Source organism: Oncorhynchus clarkii, chromosome 21 (genome assembly GCF_045791955.1).
Source record: "Oncorhynchus clarkii lewisi isolate Uvic-CL-2024 chromosome 21, UVic_Ocla_1.0, whole genome shotgun sequence".
Classification (NCBI taxonomy): Eukaryota; Metazoa; Chordata; class Actinopteri; order Salmoniformes; family Salmonidae; genus Oncorhynchus; species Oncorhynchus clarkii.
The window spans coordinates 31,224,438-31,232,538 of NC_092167.1; the positions used below are offsets into that span (position 1 = coordinate 31,224,438).

At 41.0% G+C, this 8,101-nt stretch overlaps 1 non-coding gene and 1 pseudogene across 1 annotated transcript; one reads left to right on the forward strand and one right to left on the reverse strand.

The window, feature by feature from the left end:
- Window positions 1-1,600: 1,600 nt before the first annotated feature.
- Window positions 1,601-5,158, reverse strand: LOC139379187 (SLAM family member 8-like; annotated as a pseudogene).
- A 2,198-nt stretch (window positions 5,159-7,356) lies between these two features.
- Window positions 7,357-7,430, forward strand: trnan-guu (transfer RNA asparagine (anticodon GUU)). Its single transcript has one exon. It is a non-coding gene; the product is annotated as a tRNA-Asn (tRNA).
- The last annotated feature ends 671 nt before the right edge of the window (window positions 7,431-8,101 follow it).

An 8,101-nucleotide genomic window follows, 5' to 3' on the forward strand; every position in this document is an offset into this window, starting at 1 on the left:
CTGGATTTGAACCAGCGTGTCTGTGTTACGCCCCTGAAAACAGGGGAGAAATAATCACGAGAGTGATACGGTGTTGTATTCTCAATTCAACGTTTAGTGTAATCATTTCACAAAAGTAACACATTACAAAACAACAGAAAACCCATTATACAACTAACACAGCAAAATATCTTATTAACAACGTACATGTTCATTCACAATCAACATAAAATGGCAGCTACTCTCAGTACGATGCTATTCTTCACTTCAACCGAGCAGGGCTAATATTACTCTCTTCAAACTTAACTCTTAACTTCCTCAAGACGTTACTAAGACACTCCTTAAACACTCTTGACATGTTAGCGAGTTATAACATTTAAATTACTATTTTTATCATCAATAAAGTACCTGAAAACAGGGGAGAAATAATCACAAGAGTGATACGGTGTTGTATTCTCAATTCAACATTTAGTGTAATGAGAAAAGACCGTGATTTTCCCCAGGAATATGGGTGGAGACCAGAGCAATCGATCTCCGGCTCATAGATTAAGAGCATTTCGTAGATCACAGATGAACACTTTTAGGCACCACAAAAATAAAGTAATCAATATAACGTTTACACATTACTCTCACAATTCGTACCCTTTGACAGATTTGAACTTTAACACAATTATATGAATGTTATCAATCTCTATCAACTAATACTGAATGCATCTTTTTAACCTTAGATGTTTTAAGATCCTCACATACTATGAACTTACTAATACTTTTTAATGTATAACAGGCTATGAATATTTCCTTTAACCTGTCACATCTGTAGTGACACCTCTAGCAATAAGATGCTCTGCATTAGACCGCTGCACCACTTGGAAGTCATAAGGTCAGGGTAGCTTCAAAATACAGCACAAGCTAATACTTCTCTGATGCAATTAGCAATGTTTTACAGAGCTAATAGAAGAATGCAGCTAGCAACATAAGCATGATTGAATATAACACCATAAAGGTTATGAAATGAGTAATGTTTCCTCGCGTGTCCACGGTTATAAGGAATATACACAAATATATTATGCTACAGTAGAAACGACATAACACGACATACAGAAACTATTATAATGTAATAAGGCACTTACTTACTTTAACGCATACATTTCCTAAGTTATTATTTGTAACGAAAACAACAATGACTGCGATGCAGGTAACAGACAGGAAATGTGAAATATGTGTGTGCAGGACGGGAGATGCGCAAATGTCTGCAGACTTGAACTGCACACACAATTGGGAAGTGCTTTGGGAATTTTGTCCGAGTCAGAAATGTCCAAAAACAACTAGGTCCTCAAAAGTAAAAATGACTACTTTTATGTGAATGAACGAGGAGACGGAGCACCCCTCGAATACGAACTGTTCTTAGAAAATAAAACACGTGTTAGAAAATCATTTGAAATTGACAAGCTGAAAACAGCCTATAAATAAAAACAGGCTGCATGCCTTGGTTTGAGGGCAGTTGCGTAACAATCACATTCTGGAATGGAGAGAACGTTCTAACAGCACGTGCATAAAAAAACTCACGCTGGGGCAACTATTAGAGATGTTTAACCTTTTCATGTGTGAGTTCCAAACATCTCTAATAGTCGCCCCAGGGTGAGTTTTTTGGGCTTCCAAATGTAATCGTGTCATACACAGAGTCTGCGGCTACATGTGACAGATAATCAAGAAGAAACTGTTTCAGCATCAAGAAAGGTAGTGACTATTCTCAAAGTAGACTACATAGTCTTCCATTCAACCACATACATTTTACCATTATGACCATTTATATCTTACCTTGTTCAATCTTGGGATAACCAGATCATTGACAGTTTCATAGATGGGTATTGGGTTTACATGACTGTTTGATCTGGTCTGGAATCAAAATACAGCCCATTACAATACAGTACATACAGCTTTAACACATTCAGATACATAATAATGACAATTCAAACTTACATCTCTACTTCTTGTGTTGATGATAACATCAGCATATATTGTGTTGTCTGTAAGATCTGTTGTGTTTTATGAGAACAACATTTCATTCAGGACATCAACAAACGTACCCAGGAATTAATTAGGGGTCTCAATCTTATTCTCACTTCTAGCAAATCCCCCCCAAAATCATATCGGCTGAAGAATACTTCTAGAATACTTCTAGAACCACCCAAATTGTTACTTTAAGTATAATGGAGGCCCCTAAGCTGTACATACCTGTGTTACTTCGGCCCCTGCAGTAGCACACTGCCCCTTCTACAGTGAGGATCAGCACTACAGCGCCTCCTACTGATATTCCGATGTAGATGGTATACCACACCAGTCCTGTCAAATATAGTACAACACACATGAATAGACTATTCAACATGATAAAGACTATATTGCTCTATATCATATACATCCAACGTAATCACATGCACTACATATTATATTTGACAACATCAGCGTATAAGCACACTGAAAAGTGTATAGAAGGGATTATTATGATATCTAGGTACCTGGGGTGGTGTGTCATTACTACACTTTCCTGTCTCAAAGGCAGTTTTCCAAATGACTAGGTTGGAGGCGTTACACTTTACACTGATGTCTCTCTCTGCTGGTGAGAGAGAGAAGTGTATCTGCTGGCCATCCCCGTACATCTCATTGTCTCTTTCCCAGGTGTAGGTAAGGTTGGGGTAGCAGGACACGTTGCACACCAGCCGTACCGTACAGGAGTGGTTGGCCAAAAGCTTGATGTCTGTCTGGATCGCCACCGTAGTTATAGGCTCTGACCAACCAGGGGAGAGATAGAGACTCAATCAGTCTTCTAAATGAACCCTACCGTAGCCATACCACCAGGAGAAAGACGACATGAAAATGTGATGGAAATGTAATAACGCTTGGTGAGTAATGTCAGTATGAAACCACAAAACCTGTGTTATAATTTAAAGATCATCAGCCATGGTTATGGATATAAATAAGAATTATATCAAAATAGGATGCAAAAATGTTATTAACAGCCTACCGTGGACCTTCAGAGTGATGGTCTTACTGCCAATCTGACCTTTGTCCTCTTCACCTGTAAGTAGAAAATCCTCTGAGTCTTGCAGTCTCTGACTGTTAAACTGTAGTTTTTGGTGTTCATCTTTAGTCTCCCCTCAAACTGGGATCCAGGTGAATATACAACTTCTGAGTTGAATTCTCCTTTCCCATATACTTCAACTCCAATGGACCAATGGGCACTGCCCTTCCTTGGACACTGTGCTAACTAACCTCCAAACGAGTTTCAATGCCATACAACACTCCTTCCGTGGCTTCCAACTGCTCTTAAACGCTAGTAAAACCAAATGCATGCTTTTCAACTGTACACTGCCCGCACCCGCCCGCCCGACTAGCATCACCATCCTGGACGGTTCTGACCTAGAATATGTGGACAACTATCAATACCTAGGTGTCTGGCTAGACCGTAAACTCTCTTTCCAGACTCATATTAAACATCTGCCTCACGCCGCCAAACTTACTCTAGTAAAACTGACTATCCTTTCGATCCTCGACTTCGGCGATGTCATCTACAAAATAGCTTTCAATACTCTACTTAGCAAACTGGATGCAGTCTATCACAGTGCAATCCGTTTTGTTACCAAATCACCTTACACCACCCACCACTGCGACCTGTATGCTCTAGTCGTCTGGCCCTCGCTACATACTCGTCGCCAGACCCACTGGCTCCAGGTCATCTATAAGAGGGTTATATCATGTTGGTTGTTGCTAACAGAGTTGGCATGTACTATGTTAGTTGTTGTTGGGAGCAGCTTTGGTATGTTCTGTGTTTGTTACTTTGTCAGAGCTTCTTTAATGTCCTGAGTTAGTTTTTTTCTCAGGTTTTGTTGTGAAGTTTGTATTATTGTGTATTATTGTGTTTCATTTGTTCCCAGGGAGAAGGGGAAGGCACCTAGGGAGTACTTAGGCAAGAGGCCCGCGAGCATACATATACCACTGTCTAGGCACACTAGGTAAGACCTGGGCGGACCACCCCCTGTATTTTGGTTAGGGCACCAGGTGGTGCTAAATTAGGTAAGTAGTGGGTAGGCAGGAGAGGGGGATTTTAGATTTACTTTCTTTGCTTTCGTTCCGTCCAGCCCCTTTTCCCCATATTACCGTGTGACGGAATAAATTCCTTGTAAACGGTACCACTCTCTCTGCCTTTGTCATCCTTACTCGCACCTACAGTCCCATACCTCTTTCACTTCACAGGGAGTTGAGTTGTAGCAGGGTGTTGCGTATTCCCTCTTCACAGAGGCGTGCGTAACAACTGGTCACAATGACAACACCCACCCATAGCACACGTTCCAGCAGGTATGTCTCACTGATCATCTCCAAAGCCAACACCTCCTTTGGCCGCCTTTCCTTCCAGTTCTCTGCTGCCAGTGACTGGAACGAATTGCGAAGATTGCTGAAGCTGGAGACTTATTTCCCTCACCAACTTTAAACATCAGCTATCTGAGCAGCTAACCGATCGCTGTAGCTGTACATAGTCCATCTGTAAATAGCCCACCCAATCTACCTACCTCATCCCCATACTGTTTTAATGTACTTTTCTGCTCTTTTGCACATCAGTATCTTTACTTGCACATCATCATCTGCTCATTTATCACTCCAGTGTTAATCTGCTAAATTGTAATTCTTCGCTACTATGGCCTATTTAGTGCCTACCTCCTCATGCCATTTGCACACACTGTATATAGACTTTCTTTTTTTCTACTGTGTCATTGACTTGTTTATTGTGTTATTGGCTTGTTTATTGTTTATTCCATGTGTAACTCTGTCTTGTTGTCCGTGTCACACTGCTTTGCTTTATATTGGCCAGGTCGCAGTTGTAAATGAGAACTTGTTCTCAACTAGCCTACCTGGTTAAATAAAGGTGAAATAAAAATAAATAAATAAATGATTTGAAATGTCCCCTCTCTAAGCCTGCCAGCAGCTCCACGGAGTCCCCCACTCACTTGTTGATGATCAGAGGAACACCCACAACTGAAACACACAAATACACATGTTATAAAGGGTAAATAAAATAAAAAATAAAACATTTCTGACAATCAATGGCTGCACACATTATTACAATGATCTTATTACTGTATAATTATTCATGTAGTACAATGAAGCAAGTGTTGTAATTACTCATTGTTACACTCTAATACTTGTTACAGTGTGTTTACATGAATAATTACACAATAATACACTGCAATGCAAAGTCCTACCTAATCAATAATAGATAATAATGGATTGGATTTATATATCGCATTTCCAGGTTTCAATTATACTGTATGTGGCACATCACATATTTTAACTTTATATATTTACGTATCTGAGTGAATGAGTCCTTTTTTACTTCATCAAAGTCCACTCCTCCCCCACATTCAGTAGAACAGGATGAGATGACAGGAAAAGAGAAGTGAGGGTGGATCTGATAACCCTTCCTGAGCTCACAAGTACAAATCCCACCATTGACTGTGTAATTATTCACCAGAAGTGCATCATATACTGCATGGGCAACATTATTTATTTATTTATTTATTTTACCTTTATTTAACCAGGTAGGCAAGTTGAGAACAAGTTCTCATTTACAATTGCGACCTGGCCAAGATAAAGCAAAGCAGTTCGACAGATACAACAACACAGAGTTACACATGGAGTAAAACAAACATACAGTCAATAATAACGTATAAACAAGTCTATATACAATGTGAGCAAATGAGGTGAGAAGGGAGGTAAAGGCAAAAAAGGCCTTGGTGGCAAGGTAAATACAATATAGCAAGTAAAACACTGGAATGGTAGTTTTGCAATGGAAGAATGTGCAAAGTAGAAATAAAAATAATGGGGTGCAAAGGAGCAAAATAAATAAATAAATTAAATACAGTTGGGAAAGAGGTAGTTGATAGGGCTAAATTATAGGTGGGCTATGTACAGGTGCAGTAATCTGTGAGCTGCTCTGACAGTTGGTGCTTAAAGCTAGTGAGGGAGATAAGTGTTTCCAGTTTCAGAGATTTTTGTAGTTCGTTCCAGTCATTGGCAGCAGAGAACTGGAAAGAGAGGCGGCCAAAGAAAGAATTGGTTTTGGGGGTGACTAGAGAGATATACCTGCTGGAGCGTGTGCTACAGGTGGGAGATGCTATGGTGACCAGCGAGCTGAGATAAGGGGGGACTTTACCTAGCAGGGTCTTGTAGATGACATGGAGCCAGTGGGTTTGGCGACGAGTATGAAGCGAGGGCCAGCCAACGAGAGCGTACAGGTCGCAATGGTGGGTAGTATATGGGGCTTTGGTGACAAAACGGATTGCACTGTGATAGACTGCATCCAATTTGTTGAGTAGGGTATTGGAGGCTATTTTGTAAATGACATCGCCAAAGTCGAGGATTGGTAGGATGGTCAGTTTTACAAGGGTATGTTTGGCAGCATGAGTGAAGGATGCTTTGTTGCGAAATAGGAAGCCAATTCTAGATTTAACTTTGGATTGGAGATGTTTGATATGGGTCTGGAAGGAGAGTTTACAGTCTAACCAGACACCTAAGTATTTGTAGTTGTCCACGTATTCTAAGTCAGAGCCGTCCAGAGTAGTGATGTTGGACAGGCGGGTACGTGCAGGTAGCGATCGGTTGAAGAGCATGCATTTAGTTTTACTTGTATTTAAGAGAAATTGGAGGCCACGGAAGGAGAGTTGTATGGCATTGAAGCTTGCCTGGAGGGTTGTTAACACAGTGTCCAAAGAAGGGCCGGAAGTAGAATTACATCTCAATCTGAAGTAATGTTTTATAAACCCTTACCCCAAAAAAATGTCAGTCATGAATTAATCCTGCTAGCATGACAACGTAAATGATGTCAATGTGGCATGAAAAACCTTAGCATTTATATTTATCTCGCGAGAAGGACAATGTTGGTCCAGTGTGTTTGTGTGTAAATGTATGCCTATACGCCATGAAAGTGACTAGCCACTTCATCATTCTTCCGGAGTCAGTCCCCTAATTATTTTTGAATGGGCTTGGCGATTGATTATATATTACATTTGTGAAAATGCAGTTGTTTAAAATATATATTTATCATAATATATTTGTGATTGTGGCTGAATTTACTCCTGCCAGATGCCTTTTAATATAATGTTGCGCTGACAAACATTGCGCTACATCTTTGCCCTTTTAAGGCCATTCAAAAAGCTAACAAACATTAGAAAATTACAGGGCTACTTCCTTGAAAATGTTGCTGCACTTTCGATGCACGTTAACACAACCATTGGAACAAAGTGTTGTTGTTTCGTAAACTCCATGTTCAGTTGGATGAGAGCACGAATGGCCAGCGATCTAGCGTCAGGATTAAATACACCACAAGTCTCTGTGGCGCAATTGGTTAGCGCGTTAGACTGTTAATCTAAAGGTTGGTGGTTCGAGCCCACCCAGGGACGACAGTTTTCAGTTTGTTTTGCTCCATGATGTCGATGTGACGTCCTGTTATGAGATTTGTTATATAAATAATCTAATATCAAGCATTACTAGCAGGCCAATGCTCTGGTTAAACCGGATGTCCTCAGATAACTCTGGGCCCAGTGTCCTCAGTCAAGTTTAGAGCCTACGTGCAATAACATGATTATCCGAAGGACACACAGCTGCCATCACGCAAATATACTCCCCTGTAAACTACAAAGAACATCCTGCAACACTAACGAGCTTAGAGTGCCAAACTATCTCACTGACATTGACCCTTGCATGCACTCCTGCAAAGACAGGAAACACCTGAGCCCAAAGCAGACATTGCCAGTCCCTATATCCACGCTTCCTTGACACACAAACATCTCATGAGCACTGTACACTCACACTCCACCCCCCCCCCTACTGGTCGGGTGCCAAGAGCAGAGGACTCTGCTGTGCACCAATGGGGCCCCTGCTCTGGCTAGAGCAGGCCCGCCTCCAACTCTCCAGTCAGAAGACCAACACGACGAGACTCCACCTACATTATTCTGTGTATACATTCTGCTGTAAACTCTGGCTGGGCAGCCTAATTTAGCTGACTCCTCACAGGGTCATATTGCTTAGGTCCGTGCACGCTGTAGGACAAGACATCTCTGACTTTAAATAA